This window comes from Lagenorhynchus albirostris, chromosome 12 (assembly GCF_949774975.1).
Source record: "Lagenorhynchus albirostris chromosome 12, mLagAlb1.1, whole genome shotgun sequence".
Taxonomy (NCBI): domain Eukaryota; kingdom Metazoa; phylum Chordata; class Mammalia; order Artiodactyla; family Delphinidae; genus Lagenorhynchus; species Lagenorhynchus albirostris.
The window spans coordinates 8,052,575-8,072,355 of NC_083106.1; the positions used below are offsets into that span (position 1 = coordinate 8,052,575).

General features: G+C 45.7%; 1 long non-coding RNA gene across 1 annotated transcript; it reads left to right on the forward strand.

The window, feature by feature from the left end:
- Positions 1–9,238: 9,238 nt before the first annotated feature.
- Positions 9,239–11,499, forward strand: LOC132530731 (uncharacterized). Its single transcript, XR_009543873.1, has 3 exons — positions 9,239–9,632; positions 10,357–10,471; positions 10,719–11,499. It is a non-coding gene; the product is annotated as an uncharacterized LOC132530731 (long non-coding RNA).
- Positions 11,500–19,781: the final 8,282 nt, after the last annotated feature.

Here is a 19,781-nt window from a genome sequence, read left to right on the forward strand (position 1 = left end):
CAGGGTGAATGGCTAAAAGTGTGCCTGTGCCTTACTACTCAAAGAGGCCTCAGCTGTTAATACTTTAATAACACAAAAAAATTGCACTTAAATATTTTTCTATGCAATAAGTTAAGTATTCTAACTTATAAGAATATATGTATTTATAGACGTTTGTAATTGGGCTCAAGATAGTTTAATTTTATAAAAAGCATATAAACACAATGTTTAAATGCTTTTTTTTCCTGAGTGACCTGCATGCAAAAATGATTCCTCACCCCTGGCGTACACTGCTTCTGTGAGAATATCTTTATTGTCATCTAGGGCTGGGGGCGCCAGAACCCGCCTTCTTCAGATCCTCTCATGGTTAAGAACTTGCAGATCAGTTTTACATACTTTTTTGAGCCCTTTGGGGTGACAGTCAGCACATAATCATTAGGTTCTGACCTGTAAGATGGGGAGAGCATAGGGTGTAGAGGGGATTAATCCTCTGCCCTCACGTGGTGGCAGGTGTGGCCATCATGAGCTACTGTACTTGCAAGCCCACCCCCCAAATCACAGCACTCCCCGAGTGCCTGTAGTATGGTGCAGGTCTGTGAGACTGAGTTTCTTTTCCAATTTCCTACTCAGTCCTTAGAATTCCAGGACCCAGCATTTTGTCACACTCCCCAAAGCAAATTCCATTCCGTCAAGCGTTTGTTTCATAAAGCGCTTGTGAGTCGTGTCCATTGTTTTCTTCCACGAGACAGTTTCAGGTGTTATGCTGAGTGTGGTCCAGACCGGAAGTCCAAGTGTGCAGATTCTACTGAGACTTCTCGAGAAGATGAAAGAGAGGATCCTTCACGAGTAGCGCAGCAAAGCCGTCACAACCCGTTTGGTATCTGCTTCCCATCCCATCCCCCATTTTCTCTTTGGTGTCCCTTAGCCTCACATCCCTTTCTTCCTGCCCTCACCCCCGTCCCGCCTGCGCAGCCTCCCTGCTCTCAGCCCTTGCTCCCTCCCGGATTTACTCCTTGTTCTTTTCCCTCTTATGTCCCAGAGCAGCTGGGGTTTCTCAGTATCTTCGATCTTGAGTCCTCGCACCCATCCCTCTGCCTGTGAAAGATCCGCCCTTCTTAACAGGCAGTGGGGTCCTCAGCAACAGACACCACGCTTTAGTCCATGTCTGGAACGTGCCTGACAAAAGCCCTGGCTCCGGGCAGTGCCGAATAAATGGTGGCCACTGTGGTTATGATGACCGTGTGGCTTGCCTCGTTGGACCCTTGCATCCCAGCCTTACTAACTGGTGCATGTGGTGGCCATCTGAAGATGCTTCTGGAAGGCGTCCCATGACAGAGAGTGTGAGGGGAAGGCCCGGCTACGGCAGGTGGAGTCCATCGCTGTGTCAAGGCCTTGCCTCCCCTTGGCTGCCCCCAGTGACTGAGTGGAGGGGGGATGCTAAGGCAGACCCTTTTCTGGGAGACATGGACTTTGTCACCTGCCTTGGACACAAAGTCTCCCCGATGACTTTGCAAGGTGTCCTTAGATCCTGCACCCAAGCTTCCCTGCCTCTCTCCCTCACTGGGGTCAAGCTTGCATTGTGGCCTGGTGGCTCTCGCAGGCTTCCTAACTTCTCGTTTCTTTCACGCAGTCCCTAAATCAAAATCCTGCAAATTTAATCCCATCTTGGCATATGATTCTCGGAGGACCTGGACTAACACAGCACCTAATACTGGGTCTGGGTCCTTTCACTCCTTATCCCTGTGCTGCTGGGGGCCAGTTGAACATCTCTTCTGGACCAAATACACTTACTAGCCCCATGATGCCTCCTCCCACCCCAGCGACCTGGAGCATCTTTCTCTGCAAAGTTGCAATGCCGATGCTGCCTGGATCAAACCTGTATCCATTTTTGTCTCTGTGTTTCTTCTTTCCCTCGTTTCTCCTTCTCTCTCCTATTTTCTCCCTCCCTTTGTCCCTTCACTGCCCTTTCCCCCTCTCACTTTGCTCCAGACATAACATCCAGTAATATAATACATATTAAAAATAGGTGATAACAGATTTCTACGTAAACCAAGAGGTTTGAACATCTTGGTCATCTTTTCTTCCTCTGAATTCCCACCAAAATGATAGTAAAGGAATAACACATCACAAAGCCACAAGACTTAAAAGAAGTGGAGGGGAGATTTTTGTGTCTAGAACTTAGTACTTTGGAAACTGGAAAGAAGAATAAAGAAAAGAAATAGCTTATGTCCCAGAGACTCCCTAAGCCTCTGGATGCCAAGTGGGGGGAAATAGCTAGCTCTTCCTTGTCACAGAACCCTGGAAAAACTCAGGAATCAGAGCATTAGGTTGGGATGCAGGTGGGTTGAAAACAGGAATATTGATGCAAGTCTTTAAAGGAGAATTAGGGCTTCCATGGTTTCTTTCACCTGTATAACCAGGTAATCATGCTGTCCTCATTCTGGACGAAGGTGGGAAGTTTACTTTCTGGGGATATCGAACTAGACAGGCTCTGGACTGGGAGACCTTGAGAATAGCTGAGGGATGTGGGTATGAAATTACACTGGAAAAAAAAGGGATAAAGCGAAAATCAACAAACCGAGTTTATAGAACCCCCAACCCACTTAGCTCCCCAAACTGAGTCAGACTTATACACCCGAGGCAGGAGATTTGAGGAGCCTTTATGAGGACTCTGGCCCAATATGACATATTTTAAATACTGGCACTTAGGGCCCCAGTGAAACGGCCAGTTCTTCTATAACGAAGCCACATCTGTGAGCTCTGCTCTCACTTAGGATGGCTCCAACTCTCTGCTTAGCGTCTCATCTATAAATGTGAGCAGACAGTGAAGAATAACCGAGAATTTATGTATAACACCTTTCACTGAGTGACAGGTTCAAACGGGAAGAAAGGACAATGGAGGAAACGGACAAGTGGGTGCAGAACAGATCTAAACCAAAAGGTAACGAACGAACAACTTCAGAGGGATGAGATGCTACATTCACAGAGCGAGTATTAAATGCTATAGAAAAGAGCCAAGCAGAATCAAAGAAAGGGACTTAGACACTTGAACATACGGCAGCAGAAAATAAAACATTAGATGATGAAGTGGACAAATATCCAAAATGTAAAACAGAAAGATAAGGAGAGGAGAAATGAGGGGTGAAAAAGAGGAAATAATAGGGGGTCAGGTCAGAAGACCCATATAACGGCTGTTTCAGAAAGAAAGAACAGATTAAGTGGAAGGAGGCAGTCATCCAATTTTAAAAAATCAAGAAAGAATTTCCAGAACTGAAGGACGTGACTGTCAGCTTAAAGGTGTACCCAGAGCGCCCAACATAATGAAAGAAAAAGGCCGCACCTCGACACACTTTTCTGAAAGTCTCAGAACAGCAGGAACATGTAATCTTTTAGAGAGAGAGAGGAAAAAAAAAAAACAACTCAGTGGAAAATTGCCCTTGAAATTTAGGGGAGAAAAGAACCCGTATCACTCTTTAAAACGATAGGAGACAGTGAAGGAAGCAAAAGAAGAGAAGATAAACTGGCCTTTACCACGGCCCCTGGGACCCAAGAGTGTGGGCTGCATGTCCACTCTGCCCCTCTGGGGACAGGATGAGGGGATTAGACCCTGACCTCGGGACTGCCCCCCTGCTTCCCCTGGCCCACCCCAGTGACAAGTGTTAGAGCATCAGGTTCACAACCATGGTTGGAGTCTTGGGTGACGTCAGTCTTGCTGTCCTAAGTACACAGTGGTATAAAGCTTCCCAAACGGACTACTTTAAGTTGTTTGGATGAATGAATTCTGTTCCTTTTTTGTTTTATTATTTTATAGTCACAGTATAGCAAGTCAGCAGCAGAGCTGAATTCAGAACTGAATTCTCTTGACAGGAAAATGGATTTATATGAGGTTAGAGACGAACAGACAGACGGCCGTGTCTGATGACTGGAATGGGCGTTGTGGTAGGTGTTCTCTGTGTCCCATCTGGTACCGTGACTTTGCACCTTGCTGGTCTGTAGAACCCTCGAGTGTGTGGACTCTGTGTTCTGTGAGATACAAGCTCAGGTACTTGTTGGAGGCTGTACCTCCTGGGGCAGCTCAGGAAATGCCCATGGCTGGCTTGGTGTCATGATTTGGGATGAACGGCCACTCAGAGTTAAGGTCTAAAGGTGGGGCCAGGCGTCCTCTTCTGTCCCCATGTCCTGAAGTTCAGTTTCACTCTGGACCACTTTATTTTGGCTTTCATGTTCCATAAATGTAACTGATTTGCTCAAGAAAGAATTCAAAGTATTAGTCATAATTTCCTTTTCATAGGGGATAGGTGAAGTAATTTATTTTCTGGAAAAAAGACATGCTGTTATGACCTGTATTGAATTCTGTTGAAAACATGGAGTACTCAGAAATGGTCCTCTCCAAATGCTCCCCTTTGGGATAAAGAGGAAAGAGTTAATGCAAAATTCTATTTTTCTCTAAAATTGAAATAGGCTTCAGATTTATTTGGCAAGACTGTATACAACGTGGCCCATTCTTTGGAGAAGGTGAGAACATTGATTCTATTAACCTTCTCAAGAAAAACACAGAAGTTTTGCAACAATGCTGTCACATGACTAAACATTGTGTATGTACACAGTTTTCTCACAGCCATGATGTTCTTCTAAATGACTTGCCTGACGTAACGAGGGGACGAGCCCCGGTTGTCAGCTCTCAGTCTTATGTATGTTTATCATCTTCAGTTGAAAAGGATAAAAGTGAAGAGCTATACTGAACCTGGAGAAGAGGACCAGCTTCGTTTTTTGAAAATCTGAATTAGACAAGGAAACAATCCAAATGTCCATCAATAGATGAATGGTTAAAGAAAGCACGGCATATACACACAATGGAAAGTTATTCAGCCTAAACAAAGAAGGAAATCCTGCCATCTGTGACGACATGGATGAACCTGGAGAATGTTACGCTAGGTGAAATACAGCAGACACAGAATGACGAATACTGCATGATTTCACTTATATGAGGAATCTAAACTAGTCAAACATATAAAAGCGGCAAGTAGAATAGAGATTGCCAGGGGCTGGGGAAGGGGGAAATGGACAGTTGCTGTTCAATGGATACAAAGCTTCAGTTACACTAGAGGAAAAAGTTTTAGAGATCTACAGTACAACACAGCGCCTGTAGTTAACAATACTGGACTGTGCGCTAAAAAATTTGTTAAGAGGGTAAATCTCACGTTAAGTGTTCTTACCACAAACAAAAACAAAAACCACAGAGTGACACAAGGAAACTTTTGGAGGTGCTGGATATGTTTATTACCTTGATTGTGGTGATTGTATCATGGGTGTATGCATATGTCAAACTCATTGTACACATTAAACATGCAGTTTTTATTTTATATCAATTATACCTCAATAAAACTGTTAAAAGAAGAAAAAAATCTAAATTGTGGATGCTGTAAAGAAGAAAAATATTCAGCTCTTACAATTAATTGCTTTGTAAGAGTTAAATGATGGGATAATAATTGATTAGATTAGTTTAGAATGGAAACAATTTTCTGCATTTTATTTAAAGCCATGTGACTTCACATGATTTATACAGTTTCTGTTCTTGGTTGAAATGCTCATTTTCTACTCTGTGTGAATATCCCAGTAATATAGAATTATAGAAATATGATTTTGGTCAATGATGGATTAATCTCTTTATGCAATGCCATACAATGTCCTGGATTAAGAACATAAACATTCTCACAAATCTCAGGGCAACTGAAGATGTAAATCTGTGTCTTGATCTTCGATCTTCTCCTACCTGAATTACTCCATCTTTTAGGTACCCATTTCTGTCAATGATTCCATCCTTAAGATTTTTTTGTGTGTATTTTTTTTTTGGCTGCATTGGGTCTTCATTGCTGCGTGTGGGCTTTCTCTAGTTGCAGCAAGTGGGCGCTACTCCTTGTTGCGGTGCATGGGCTTCTAATTGCAGTGGCTTCTCTTGTTGCGGAGCACAGGCTCTAGGCACGTGGGCTTCAGTAGTTGCAGCATGAGGGCTCGGTAGTTGCAGCGTGCAGGCTCAGGAGTTGTGGCACACAGGCTTAGTTGCTCCACAGCATGTGGGATCTTCCCAGACCAGGGATGGAACCCATGTCCCCTGCATTGGCAGGTGGATTCTTAATCACTGTGCCACCAGGGAAGTCCCCACCCTCATGATTTCTTAGGTTGGAAAGCCTCAAGTCATCTTTCATTTGCCTTCATTCTCTAAATCTGTTATTTTACCAAGATTTCTTTACATAAATTTCTCTGATTTCTCCCCCGGGGATCCAGTCATCACTCTTGTGTAAATGAATGTGATGTCTTCCTATGAGTTCTGTCTGACTCCAGTTTCTCCAATCTACTTGCACACTGCTTTCAGATGAATCTTCCCAAACCAGGGCTCTCATTATGGCATTTTTCTGACCCCAGATCTGTATTGGCTCCCTATTGCCTCTCATATAAACTCTACTCTTTTGTTGGCTGTTGCGGAATCACCATAATCTGCTTAATTCTATTTATCTAATCTTTTCTCTATTATTCTTAAACCTGGAATTTCTGTACTAAGCTGGGAAAACCAAAATGTGGATATTTAAACAGAATTTAGATGAGCTATACTAAGCACCCAGCTTAAGAGGCAAAATATGAAAAAACGGAACAGACCCTGATTTGCCTTGCATCTGTGTTTCCCTCCAAGTTGAAGCCTTAGTGATTTATAAGAGCTTCTTCAATAGACTGCAGTTTCTGTCTAGAGCTAGGGGTTTCTGATGGCTTCCTGCATTCCCTTTTGTGGCTTCCTTTTGTGATTAGATAGATAGCTATAGATATGATTCTTTGCCTTTCTTCTATTTGCTTCTAAGAGTTAATTTCTTTGATGAGTGTATGCTGGGTTTTGGTAAAAGAACAGATTTAGGTTTCATACTTATTTCTAAGAGTGTGTGTGTACAAGTGTTCCCTGAGGATTGTCACATTGCAAGCTGGTAGGTACTATCCTTCTCAAGACCTCTGAGAGGAGATAAGTATTTGAAGAGAAACATAGAAAACCACCGCCCTTTTACCTCTCTTGATAAATGTTCTAACTGTTGTGGGTCCTAACAACTTGTAATATGTTGTTGCAATGACTGGAATGTGCGCAACTGGGAGGAGATTGAAACATATGTTCAGAGTTCCACATATGCTGGAAGTCTTGCTGCCTCATTTTATTAAGTAGATAAGCATAATGACATATTATTTTCAGTAGTCTATGAGTCAGATGAAACTCTATTTTTTATTCTACTGTGTACCCCAGGGATGCCAAATCTACTCAACAGATGTTTAGGGAATGAGAGTCCCGGTAGCACAAACACTCCAAGTGGGTTTCTTCGTTATCTCCTGTGAATGTCACCCTCTGAGTCACTGTCCCTGCCACCCCCATGCCTTCCTCACAACCTATCCAACTCCTGCCCCTTCTTTTTTTTTTTTTTTTTTGCGGTACGCGGGCCTCTCACTGTTGTGGCCTCTCCCGTTGCGGAGCACAGGCTCCGGACGCGCAGGCTCAGCGGCCATGGCTCACGGGCCCAGCCGCTCCGCAGCATGTGGAATCTTCCCGGACCTGGGCACGAACCCGTGTCCCCTGCATCGGCAGGCGGACTCTCAACCACTGCGCCACCAGGGAAGCCCCTCCTGCCCCTTCTTGAAGACCAAGTTTGATCCAGCTTTTCTATGAAACCTTCTCAACTCTTTCATGCCCTTTTCCAAACTCTCTTTTCATTTACAATTAGTCCCTCACGGTTGAGTGTGTAGATCGTCTCCAAAGATGGATACCATCTTTCCTGGTTCTCTCCCCTTCTTAGCACGGGGTAGGATTTCACTCACCTGCCCACTTACAGTGAGGTGTGGCCACGTGACTCACTTTGGCCAGTGAGATGCGAGTGGACTCAACATGTGTCATTTCTGGGTGGAAGCATTAAGAGACGTCTTCTCCCCCTGGCACTGCAGTCAGCAATTGGAGATGGCAGTGCTATTAGCCTAGGCCAATGAGTGACTGTAGCGAGTGGTGCCCCCTGCTGGCCATCAGACATGGAACATGGACAAGAAATGAACCTTTGTTTAAGCCCCTAAAGTTGTTGGGTCTTTCGTGTCGGCAGCATAACATAGAGCCTATCCTGACTGATCCAGGTTATTCCCCATCCCTCATAATGCAGTACGTCTATATTTTGAAACTGAATGCTGGGAGGCCGAAGAACTAACTTATTTACTCCTGCTGTAGATCGAATTCTTCTTGTCAGGCATTCACATTTTCTTTGGAGGTCCTGGAATTACTGATGGATAATGAGATCAAATACCATGGACTGATAGGATTCTGTATAAACCTTCCTTTCCTCTAAAAGAAGGCCCTGGAGGAATCATTGTGCCAAGAGACTCCCTCTTCTATTTCTGATAATTAAGGCCAGGGATCTTAGTTAAAGGAAAGTGTGGTGCAAGGAAAGTGTGTGAGATCACTACTTTATATATTTCCCCAAAGCTTAGCATCAGCCCAGATCACAGGTGAAGGATCCGCAAATATTTGGCTAGGTGGTTAGAAAACACAGGCTAGTCTAATGAGCTGTGATGTTTCTCCAGACTTGGACACATTTTTGGCTCTGGTTGCCATGGCGACCCTCCAGGACTTAACTCTCAGTTGATCAGCTTTCCCTGGATACCAGATGCTTCAGCTGCGGTCCAGGGCCTCCGGGGTACAGACCCTGGTGCTTCCTGTGTAGTCACAGCTGCCCTTTCATTTGGAGAGAGTAGGACTTGCTGGTGAATTGGTCGCTGAATTGCTTAATTTCCGTTTTGGAAAGTCTGGGTAAATCTCTTCTTTGGGTTAAGTTATAGCTCCCCTGAGTCTCAATTAATGCCTCTGGCTTTCTGACATGTTTTGTGGTTGAGTCCTGTCCTAGGAGCTACTGGGTTAGTACCGGGGCTGTTATACCCATCATTGCTATAAAAATGCTGCAGTCTACAAAGGTGTCACAGGCAAACTTTGCTATGGTGAGCGCTCCACACGCTGGGAAACTCTCTACTCCATCATCACTTCCTACAGCATCGTCCCCTCCAATGCCGTTTGGATATGCTCATTCCCATTGAATGACCACAGCCACGGTCAAGATCTCCATCTCATCAAGCCCGTACTACTTGTACAAGCTTCCTGGCCAGTCGTTTTGCTGCCACTGGGCTCTTTCCTCTTTTCTTCTCCAGGGACTCATATAGACTGTGCTAGACAGAGCCCCTTTGGCTGTAAGGAACACCTGCCTTTAGAAGGTGGCACGTCCGAAACCTAGGGACAGGAAGATGGCTGTGTCTCAGGATTTACTGGAACCCAGGGACTTAGAAGCCACCAAGAATCTCTCTTCCTCCTTTCTGCTCATCATGCAACACTCTTCTCTGCTCAGCAAGCCACAGTATCAGCATCCACATTGTAGGAACGATGGCCACCCAGCATCAGTGATTCACATCTAACAGCTGCCGCACCAGGGCTGGGTCATAGAAAACATTGTTGCCCATGGAAACCATGTGGATGGAGGTGGATGGCGGAAAAAGGTTCCCAGAAGAAAGGGGCTGCTTGTCTGACAAACAAGAGTGCCTGTTACCCCCAAGCAACAGGAAGAATCTTCCTTGAGTGCCTTCCACACCTGCTGCACGTGGGTCACCAACCCTCAGACAACCTGCCTGTTTCCATCTCTGAGTTTTATGGATATCGTTGGTTCACCATCTCGAAATACCCCTGCTCTTTGGAAAGCTGTCTTCCTTTTCTCCTACAAAACTCACCTTCTGCACAAATATTTTCAACCACCTCTACTGTATCCAGAAATCCTTCCCACTCTTGCTTGTTGTAGAGTTGGCTGTGGGCAAATGAATATGTGTATACAAATGTAAATGTCAGCTGTGGCTTCACGTCTCCTGCAGATCTTTGTACAAAGAATTGGAACCCCCAGTTCTCCTGGCTTTGGAAGCTCATAGCCCTCCTGAGCTCGTTACGATTCTCCAAGGGGGGTCAGGTGCCTCTCACACAATCTCTACAGACTTGATTCTGGCTTAAACGCCCCCCACCCCGCCCCGTGTGTTCTAACAAACCAGACCAAACCCAACCTATGCATAAGCACTTGCACAAAGTGTACGTGGGCCCAGCAGACTTTACCAAAGCTGTGTGTGCAGAGACAGAAGGGGGAGGGGCTGCCTCTCAGCAGCACACAAAACTCAGAAGGCAGAGAATTCTCTGCCATTAACCAGCCTCTGCTGCTCCACCATCGACCCTGACCCATCAGGCATCGTGTTGGAGCCTTTCTACTGCTCTTCCCTCTTGCCCTATTCACTCATCTCTTCCCCCTTCTCGGAAGCAAAACCGATCGATTGCCCCCTTTCCAGGTCATCTTGCTGTTCTCCATGTGAAACCGAAGTTGCGGCCAGAAACTTGATCCGAGCCCCATCAGGGGTGCCTGGCTGCCCAGGGTCCAGCTCACGGGAGTTGCTTTCTGCTCAGGTACTAATCCCTGGTCCAATAGGCTGTGACTGGGGAGCAGAGCTGGTCTTCTGTATAACACAGAGCACGGGGCACTGCCGCTCATGCAGGAGAGGGTGGGTTGGGACCATGCTCCCAGAACGGGGCTGCTTCCCAGAGGGGGGTATGGACACCTCCACGGTGGGTGGGTGACTCTGGGCAGCGGGTAGATGTAAGGAAATAGCACGTGGATGGGTGGGAGTATTAATTTTTGTTTCCTTACTTACAGACAGCCATGAGGGATATACCCGAGCAAGATACAGCGTTTCACCATGCACTGGAGCTAAGTATAAATTTTTGAGGAGGGACTGTGGTGAGTCTGCTGGGGAGAAGTCCCAGGCTGAGGCAGATGGGCCAGGGAGGGGGCGGGCCCGGGATGGGAGGCTAGCAGAGCTCTCTGTGGACCCCGTACACGGATGGAGTGGAGGAGCCGTGGGACCAGCTCAGTAGAAGGGCTTCCATTGCAAGCTCAGGAGGACATGGAAAGGAAAGAAGGGGATTAGGATTGAGGAGACAGAGAGCTCTGATGGACGCCGGCAGCCTGGCTCAGAGAGGCTAAGCCGGGAAGGACGATGCCAGGAGAAAGGCTTGTTCGAGATGCCCTGGGGCAGAGTCCAGGCGACACTCTCTAAAGTGGCAACTGGAATGATGGCCAAAGCCAAGGTTCTCCCTGAAGTTCAAAAGGTGGGAACCAGACTGGAGCCCAGCTGGGAAAAGACCCTGCTCCTCAAGGGACCTCGAAGACTGAGAGAAGATGCAGGACTGGACGGCAGAAGAGGGAAAGGACGGGGGACCCAGGGGAAAGGCGAGAGGAGGACCTCAGAGAAGTGAGCCCCAGACCTGGCCGCCGAGAAAGCTCCATGGGGGCCAGGGATCGCGCGGGGCTTGTTTCGCGCTCGGTACAGTGCCCGGCACGTCGTAGGTGCTCAACGTACACCTGCTGATCCAAGCGCGAGTGTGCTCTAAGAGGACACATCATACAGTTGATGCCGGTGCCAAATGCATTTGGGGCCAGCTCCAATAACGCACTTGTCTTCAGGAAATATTCAGGTCACGCTAGCAAGCTTAAAGCTCCGAGGAATCCTGAAGGAAAGAAACCTTGCCTTAAGCCAATTGTTGCCATACTTATATGGGCAGAGCCTTCCCCCGGCCCAGCTCCCGTGATGCCTGTCAACACTTGGAGGAGCCCAGGTTTCTTGGAAGGGACAGAGAGAGACCCAGGAAGGAGCTGGCAGCTGTGCCAAGACCTGAGCTGTTGGTGCTGGGAGTAGGAGAGGGGGGCGGGCAGGCTGCGGTGACAGAGAGGGTAAGTGTGGAGCCAGAGGGGACAAGGGGACATCCTGCCTCCCCTTGGGCGGGTTTGCCAAGAGAAGTGGGGACAGAGCCTGCAACTGGGGAAACAGTGGGGGAAGGATGATTTCACAGGGTCACATGTTCAGCCCACTCAAGGGCGGGCAGGGGCCACGCAGCAGCCCTTGCTCTCACAGCCCACGGCCCTTTGTCAGACGTGGAGGTTCTCTTCGGAGATTTATCACATGGCTGCCCTGAAGCCAAGGAACATTTTCTGTCAATTTTTTTTTTTTTTTTTTTTTTTGCGGTACGCGGGCCTCTCGCTGTCGTGGCCTCTCCCGCTGCGGAGCACAGGCTCCGGACGCGCAGGCTCAGCGGCCATGGCTCACGGGCCCAGCCGCTCTGCGGCATGTGGGATCTTCCCGGACCGGGGCACGAACCCGTGTCCCCTGCATCGGCAGGCGGACTCTCAACCACTGCGCCACCAGGGAAGCCCGCTGTCAACTTTTTATATAATTTCTTTCTTCTTTCTTTCCTCCCTCCCTCCCTCTCCCTCCCTCCATCCCTTCCTTTTCCTTAGGAAGCGGGTATTTGTGTCTCTTTTCCCAGTAATGTGGAGACCATGAGAGAAGCATCCTTCCTCCTCATCCTCTGACTCTGGATGTATCCTCGTTCTTTCATTCAGTATCTGGAGTGCCATTGAGTGGGGTGGGGGAATATAGCCCTCAAGTCTTAGGTGAGTAGCTTCAACCTAGCAATCATTAAATAATAATAAAAAAGAACAAGACAATCTAATTAAATTCCAAAGTAGAAAGTCTACGTCAGTGATTTTTCATACTTGATCATTTAGAATCACTAGAATCATTTAGAATCATTTAGAATCATTTAGAATCACAAACAAACATACTCCTGAGTTCCATGCCTGAATCAGAATCTCTGACTTTTAACTTTTGACATTCTAACAGCTTCCCAGAAAATACTTACAGCGCTTGCCCGGCTTGGCATGGTGAATCGGTGTTTGCAAAATGCTGTAGATGACAGACCAGCTCTTTGAAGTCAAGGACGGAACATCTGACCAGCTGGGTTATCACGCTTGTCCCATTTGCTAATGAGGAAGGTGCCAGAGAGGGGTTTGGCCCTGGGGACCAGCCAGTCCTCTGCCGCACAGAGACCTGTTCACGTGTCCTAAAACTCTAGACCCACACGCTGCGTTTCTGCTCTCCATGCCATGAAAGGGTGCAGCTGACCTGTACCTGTATCCTTGGTGCCAGGGGCTACCATGAAGCGTCAGGCTCCAGACTTGCCTGTTAAAGTCCCATCTGCTTCCTCTTTTACCCAAATTCACTGTGTGGGGCAATGATATGAAAGACTTTCCTGAAAGCTGTGAAAGATCATTGAAAACTATTGGGAAAATAACTCAATAATAATAACAACAATAATTCTATTTCAAACCCTACGTTCCCTAAGCATGCTTTTTACCCCCAGAGTGTTTTCAAAGCATCTGTGATTGCTTTGGGGCTGGCTTTTACTGTGAGCATCTTCATAACTGATACTTCATCTGAGGCCCCATTCACTTTTTCATAAGTTTAGTCATACGTAGAGATCCTACAGCCATAGCAACTCACTCCAAATAACTCATTTAGGGTAATTACACAGAGAGAGTCTGTACCAGGTATTTTAATAATATCACTCTATTATTTAATACTATCTCACTGAACTGCATTTGAACAGTTCAGTGGGATCCCTGAGCTATTCCTTCTCAAACCATGTAGTACACATTTTGGAAACTTTATTAAAATACTACATATCCTTCTCCCCCCACACACCTTTTAGTCTTTATTTATTGCTTTAGTTCACTCCTGGATTCTCTTCTCTAGCTGCGGGTAAGGAGAACCATGGATAAATTCATCCTATGCTTTAAAGCGACAGAACTAGAAATGTCTGATTTCTCTCTGTTTGGAAAAATTGAGTAGCCGCAGAAAATCCTTAGGACAGTGTTTACACGAGGGAGATTCCCCTTGCTCATCCTTCCTTCCCTTCTTCCTTCTTTCTTTCCTCCTTCCCTCCCTTCCTTCCTTCCACACTTACTAAATAACCGTACTGTGTCAGACAGTGTTCTAGATTCTGAGTCAGACACAAAGGTAAACAGAATACAGTCTGTGAAGTTATCTGAAGATGCCACAGCAGGCCTTGGGGGATGCTTTTCTGGCTCATGGTTTCTTTTTCTGCAGACTGCTCTGTTCAAGGTACAAAACTCCTGGGTCAGAGACGTGGGATTTTATTACTCACAGCAACAGATGATCAGAATTTTTTTTTGCACTAGCTTTGAGCTACAGTTCCCACAGGGCAACCCGAACAGGGCCAGATGACACCCATGACTGCAGTGGCTTTTATTATAGGAGAGGATTTCTGAGTTTAGAGAACCCAAAACTTTTACAGTGGGCAGCACGCCTGCCCTTTTCTCCAAAAGAAGGTCTTATCTCTGTCTTCTGAGGCTGTCCGACACCCTTCTTTACGTCCAAAGAAGAAGAGAGCAGCTGACAAATCTGAAGTGAGGTGTAAGGGGATTTTCCCCCTCTGGGTTAAGGACCCAGATACTGTCCCTGCTCTGCTCTATCTTCTCCATCTGACCCTCCACCTAGTTCCATATTCTGCTTAAACCAGGAATACAAACCTTAGCCCTAAGTCCTGGGCACCAGTTTTGATCCATTTATCAAGAGCCGGGGTTGGCCAACTACAGTCCACCAGCCAAATCTAGCTTGCGGTCTGTTTTTGTACATCTCTGGAGCTAGGAATGACTTTAAATTTTAAACAGGCTGTGAAAAAGAGAGAGGGAAGCAAGCAGGGAGGAATATCAGACGGGGGCAGCCCACAAAACCTAAAATATTTACTATCTCGACCTTTATAGGAAACATTTGCCAACTCCTATTCTAGAAATTGAGTCACATGATAGGAGAAAGGCGACCTATCGGAAAATAGCGGCTACACCATCCCCAGGGTGGATGGGATGCTGGAGGCCTGCGATGACCTGCTGCCTTTTCATTCTTTGAGGAGACCTGCTCCCCTCCTTGGTAGAAAGTGGACTGTGCGACCCTCTGACCCTCCTCCTGTCTTAGAAGATGCAGATTTCTTAGGTTATAAAATTATACTCTCTGTGTGTGAATTAAATCAGAAAAGTGAAGAAGAGAATGTGAATTATTGTTCCGATTACGATATGTGATTTAAACAGATGAGGAGCCTCGACTCAGCTGCCTCTCCCGGTCAGGTGCAACTACAGCATCAATTAGGACTTAGATGATGTTCTCAGATCCAGGGAATGAGTTGCCGAGAGCCAGGAAAATAATACTAAAGTGTCTGAGCATGCAGGGAGCTAGTGGGACAGCTGCTCCAATGGATTTCCCTTGTGTCGTCAACCATCCGAGCTCTGTAAAAATCCCCTCTTTTCAAAATCATCTTGGAGTCCCTGAGCCTTCAGATTCCTGCAGTATCTCATTTTTTTAACCTCTCCATTGACATAAAGATCTAAGATGTTTGCTCATACCTCCCATACATTGAAACATGCTCTCAAAAATATGGAAAATTGAAAAATATGCTTGAGAATATTGATGCTTCTCTTATAATGACTGTGGGGTACTTTCTTCCTCCAGGCCCTTTCTGAGGTTCACTCCAGCCTCTAACCTTGGCCTTGGAATGTGGCAGGCAGTGGAGTGATGTAGGCCACAGGAGACTTGACTTAAAGTCAGATTTTGACTAAATCAAGAGCGTTATTAAAAGAAGTGGAAATTTGAATGATGGTGTTTGCTACCTTGAAGCAAAATAGTAGTTTTAAATCAGAATATTCTATCATCTTAGAAATAGATGGTAATAAAATGTGGCATTTGAATGACATTTCAGAGGATTGGGATTATACTGAATATTTTTCTAATATTTATCTAATTCTCACTGGCTGACTACAGAGTATAGAAAGACAACTGGTATGCTCTAAGGGCTGTGTATGTGTTAACTTAATTCCCACATGCCATGAGGAAGATGCTACTGTGATCCTCATTTGACAGGAGAGGAAACTGAGGCACAGAGAGCAAATGGCTTAGCTCACACGCAAAGCCTGATGATTTATTTCCAGAGCTCGTAGCCTTTCTTGACCAACACCTCAAGTTCTCAGAATTCCTAGTTATGTGCTGGAAGAGTGATTCCCATCAATGGTCATAAATTAGAATCACCTGGGAAATGTTAAGAAAAACAATGTGGACTGGCTCTCACTCAGACTTGCCTATTGGTGTTGCTGTTACACTTAGGGGCACCTCCTAACATGCGATGTGGATGGAGAATCACTCCTCTAAGGGGTTGTCTTAAGGTTCAAGTACATGCAGTTGACACTTGGATTCTTATTTCATTGGTCAGGGTAGGAACCCAGGTGTTGGTAATATTTAAAAGCTCTCACATTATTCTCATGCATGCCTATGGTTGAATATTAGAAACTCACTGCTCTTTGTCGGGCAACATTGAAGAGACATAGTTGATGTCACGTTCCATCTAAACATCCTTAAAGACCATTTAATTAGGCAGCTCTTAACCTAAAGGAGTTTTCATGCTTCACACCAGTGTTTAAATCTGACTCAAAACAAAGACCTCTTTTAAAAGGAAATATTCTGTTTCACCAAATTTATACGTAATGTCACTCACCCACGGAAGTTAATTTTTAAAAATCAATATAATGCCCTGGGTGTTCAGTAAAGGGTAAATAAAAAGAAAATAATTTATAATAAAATATTACAGCTTTAATGTTCACTATGTAAGCGCTCAGGCACAGCTACATAAAGGGATGTAGTCGGGCTGTCACCCACACCATCTTGAATGTGGCCGCTAGGAACACACACTGCCTCGGGAGTGTCACAGCGACTGCCATCCTTGAGCTGTGTTGCTGTGGGTGTTGTGATCTTTTGAAATCATGAACGACTCTTGGTAAAATTTTGAAGACACAACGTCCAATTTTCTCTTTGACTTACATGATGGTTGCGTTCTTGGAAAAGTCAGTGTCTACTAAAACTGTTCAAAAATACTTTCTAGTTGGATATAAAAGTGGAGTGGGGTTCCGGGATCAGAAAGCTATAAACAAGTAACTGTCTGGTGGGACATTGAAAAGTTGTACAAAACTGTCTTCTGTGTTCCTGGCCTCCATCCCCTCAGTGCAGGAACACCCAACCTTCACAGTTAGCAAAAGAAAAAAGGCCCTACACATTTCCCAAACGTTCCCTAGGGGGCGGTAGCCCTCCACTGAGAACTGCTGGTTAGACTTGATGACTTGGAAACGACTTTTTTCCAGGCTAAATCCACACGGGTAAGTGTGTTATTGGCAAGCAAATGTCTACCGTCCTCTATGTATAAAGAAGCACGCGTGCTATGGAAGGAGCCAAGCTGAGGGAAGCCGGCCTTTGTCTGGACTCGTACGAGGCTGCCCCCGCACAATGGCACAGAGAGAGGAGACTTGAATGGTTGCTCTGCCGCTTTGGCCGTCCGTGATATTGGTGACTCAGTTCTAAGGACACACGCTGATGATATCTGACCTGAGTCTGCTAGAATCCAATATCTTAGAAGTGGATCTGCCAGAAAATACAGAAGATGAATTTTTGGAAGCTCTGTTGGAAACTGTGATCTGCGTTATGCGAGCTACGTTTTCCAATATCTCCATCAAGACAGGCTTCCCTGGAGCCTGCGTACATGGGGACATTCTTAGACTTTCGCGTGGAGCCAGACCTTCCCACTTCCTTTCATTCTCTGGCTAAATGAGAAAATGGGTGCTTCTGGGGGTGAAATGCTTCCCAACTACTAGGAAACTGTGATGGTGACTTGGTAGTTCACGAATCATGGAGGATTACCGTGGGAACTCACAAAGACCCAGAGGTGCACACCAAATACAGACGCTAAAAGTACATCAGTGGTGTTGAGAGAAGTACCTTATTTTCCATTTTGAACAGTCTCTGTTTTAAAGCTATGAATAATGTCTCCTGCTCTTTCCAAATCATTTTCTTCTAGGCAGCCTTCATATTATAACACATAGGTACATCATCTATTTTCTTTAAATGCCATTTGCTATGGGAGAGAGTTGATTCTTTTTTGGGGGGGGGCTCTTTCTTTTTTCTAATTAATTAATTTATTTATTTTAAATTTTTGGCTGCGTTGGGTCTTTGTTGCTGCATGTGGGCTTTCTCTAGTTGTGGTGAGCGGGGGCTACTCTGTGTTGCGGTGCACGGGCTTCTCATTGTGGTGGTTTCTCTTTGTGGCAGGGCACGGGCTCTAGGCATGTAGGCTTCAGTAGTTGTGGCACGTGGGCTCAGTAGTTGTGGCGCACGGGCTGAGCTGCTCCGCGGCATGTGGGATCTTCCCGGACCAGGGCTTAGAACCTGTGTCCCTTGCATTGTCAGGTGGATTCTTAACCACTGTGCCACCAGGGAAGTCCTGAGAGTTGCTTCTTAACTCGTGTTACTCTCACATATTCTGGTGAGAGATCGGTGGCGTGGCTCCTCTCTGGGGAAAGGAGTCACAGGTAGTTGCTTGCTGGTTCTCTTGGTGAAGCTCCTGGAAGAGCCAAGCCTGCCACTCTGGACTCAGAAGTTCTCGTGTGTACCTTAGGCTGCTTCATTTGGCTCCAAAGGGAGGATTCTTGGGAAGTTTTGAACTGGGTGACAGCAGCATTTTAGACTGTTATTAATTCATGATTCAGAGTCAAAATCAGAGAAAATACATTATGATGACGTTCACCATGTCAGAACTACCAATATTTAAAAATCTTTCATGAATACATTTGGGAAATATAATTGCTGGTATAAAATATTCTGGTTTAACCACCCACCATGAAAGGAAAAAACTTGAACTGAAAATCCTGATTTTGGAAGAGAGAATATAAATTTTAAAAGACAGTGGTCTGCTTTGTTGGAAAACACACGAGATTCAGGATCCAGGAGGCCTGTGTTAACATCTTGACTCCCTTTATTTACCAGCCGAGGGACCTAATAAGTTACTTAATGCTCTGAGTCTCAGGTTCTTTTTTTTTTTTTTTTTTTTTTTTTTGCGGTACGCGGGCCTCTCACTGTTGTGGCCTCTCCCATTGCGGAGCACAGGCTCCGACCACGCAGGCTCAGCGGCCATGGCTCACGGGCCCAGCCACGTGGCGGCATGTGGGATATTCCCGGACCGGGGCATGAACCCGTGTCCCCTGCATCAGCAGGCAGACTCTCAACCACTGGACCACCAGGGAAGCCCTCTTTTTAAAAAAAAAAAAAAAAAAATTTATTTATTTATTTATTTTTGGCTGTGCTGGGTCTTTGTTGCAGTGTGTGGGCTTCTCATTGCGGTGGCTTCTCTTCTTGCGGAGCATGGGCTCTAGGCGCACGGGCTCAGTAGTTGTGGCACATGGGCTTAGTTGCTCCTTGGCCTGTGGTATCTTCCCGGACCAGAGCTCGAGCCAGCGTCCCCTGCACTGGCAGGTGGATTCTTAACCACTGTGCCACCAGGGAAGTCCAAGTCCGAGGTTCTTTACCTGAAAAATATGATTCAAAATATCTATTTTGCAAAGTGATGTTCTGCACAAGGCTAAATGTGAGAGAGAGAGACAGACAGAATAGTCAAAGACCAAACTGTTAATCCTATCACCAGCCAGGAATAACAGTTGGGAAATTAATTTATTACACCCTGTTTTATGGTTAACCAAACTAAATGTTTATTTAGCTAGGATATTGTGTCTTGATAATGGTACTCCCCAAAAGAGAAAGTATTAATGATGTAGATATACTCTGTTACCACAAATTTTGCCTTGCACACTGGGGAGTTAAGTTTGGTTGTCACCCCTTCAGGTTTTAACACTTTTGACTGTGTCAAAAATCAATGGTTCTCAGTAATTTGGGGAGAAACATTCCTTTGAGAATCTAATGAGAGCTCACCAAAAAAACCCCAAGTGTCTTCATACATCCGCAAAAGTTTGCATATGATTTTAGGGGCCTCACAG